Genomic DNA, 2,500 nt, shown 5'->3' with positions numbered 1-2,500 from the left:
TGAAACCATTACTTTAAGCACGGGATTTTTCAAATTTATTGCATTTTTATAATTCGGAAGGTTTTATAGTGTGTAAAAAGAACATTCAGGAAAACATTTGTCGAGAAAATTTATATGTTAAATAAATTCAGTTTTTGTTAAGTATTAGCATGTATATATATATATATATATATATATATATATATATATATATATATATATATATATATATATATATATGTATATATATATATATATATTTAAATATATATATATATATATATATATACATATAAATATATATATATGCACACACACATATTATATATATACATATATATATATATATATATATATATATATATATATATATATATATATATATATATATATATATATATATATATATATATATATATATATATATATATATATATATATATATATATATATATATATATATATATATATATATATATATATATATATATATATATATATATATATGTAAACACATATACATATACACGTGTATCTATATACATACACACTTGTGTATCTATATATTTTATACAATGTATATTTTATATATGTATGTATAATACATATATAAAATATGTATGTGTTTATTTATGTATTCATATGTATATATGTGTGTATGTATAAGTCTATATATTATATATGTATGTTACATACATACATAATATATAGACTTTATATATATATATATATATATATGTATATATATATATATATATATATATATATATATATATATATATATATATATATACATATATACATACACACACACTTATAAATAAATGTATATGTTATGTATACGTAATATATACACATATACACACATTTGTGTGTTATTTCGGCGTATGTATATTTGTGAGTATTTGTATCTGTATATGTGTGTTTATTTCTGCGATGAATATATATACATACATCTAGTAATACTTTGTTGCAAAATACTGTCCGTAAGTAACTTTACTTATCTGTAAATCAATTGTTTATATTTGAAAATTATTATGTAAATGTTAAATTAATTTTTAATTGTTTAAGAAGATACAAAAATGAGTCAGCAGTATAAAAAATATGGCATGAGCCGAAGCCAGCAAGAAAATTTCTTGCATAGTCTATCTGATTGCAGAAATGATATTTTTTTTGCTGATAAAGGTAAGGGTCTATTATCAAGCAGACTATGGCTAGTGATATGCATTAGCACATATTGAACTTTTTTTGTTTTGTTTGTGTGTATGTTTATATATATATATATATATATATATATATATATATATATATATATATATATATATATATATAAATATATATATATAACATTTTTAAATTAGGATATGTGGGTTTTAATAAGCAACAAAACATAAATTGAAAAGATTCTACTATAAGTCTTCTACTTACTTATAGTTTACTAAAATAATCTTACTAATTCTACTAAAAGTCAACTACTAAGTTTTTCACATGTTCAACAAAAAAGAAAATGAGAAAAAATATTAATGGTGGTACAACTGTTAATGAAAATACTTGTATTGAAACTTTAGTTATTTATCTTTAACTTCAAAAAATTTAAAATGACACTAATATTTCTGGTAGATTTTGTTTTTGCAAATTTTATCTTTTAGGAGTGTTACTGTTATCACATAATCTAGATGAAGACAATATATTTATAGAAGACTTCAGAAACTTAATGAAGATAATAATATTAATGTTGATTAAGGTAGGTGACTATGAATGAACAGGGGGCATGTGTGCATTTGGTTTTTTTAAATATTATGTATAACTTATATTTATATTTATTACCTATATTTGAGTGTATATTAGTCTAATTTATCTTAAAACAGGATATTTGCACTTTAATAAGCAACAAAACCTAAATGAGATGGTTTCGAATCAACCTTTAAAGATTTCTATATTTATAAGCAAAAATCAATTAAAAGAGGATTTACATCCTGGTACAAATGCTAATTAAAATACTTGTGAATACTCGGGCTTCTGGGTCTTTCCAAAGTAATAAATTATTTGCATTTAATTTAAAAGTTTATAATATTTAAAAAGTACAATAGTATATTTAATGAATTATGTTTCTTAATGGGTTTCATAAATTCTTTAAGGGCGTCTCTTATTTAGGTTGAAGTAGGTGGCTCTAAAAAACAATTTGAAAAGAAGAATGAAGGGTTGATTCCGTTTAAATGTACATACACAAACAAACGTGATTAATAAGGAAAATAGCAATTTTACTCTTCCATCAAATCATCACTCTGGTTTTTTCAAACAGCTTTTTTTATAGTGCATTTACTTAGTTACAATACAAAACAATAGACTAAGATAATCATTTATGTTATTTTGTTATTTATTATACAACTTGTTTTTTTTAAAAATAGATTAAGGCGAATCATCAAAAACCATTAACAATACAGATCGACCAAAAAATCAGACAAGCGAAACCTCTCCCATGGAAGATGCCATGTTTTAGCGTAAAATGATTGTGTCACAC

The sequence above is a fragment of the Hydra vulgaris genome, chromosome 06 (genome assembly GCF_038396675.1).
Source record: "Hydra vulgaris chromosome 06, alternate assembly HydraT2T_AEP".
In the NCBI taxonomy this organism is placed as follows: domain Eukaryota; kingdom Metazoa; phylum Cnidaria; class Hydrozoa; order Anthoathecata; family Hydridae; genus Hydra; species Hydra vulgaris.
The sequence above is the reverse complement of the archived record's forward strand: the minus strand, read 5'-3'. Positions refer to the sequence as shown.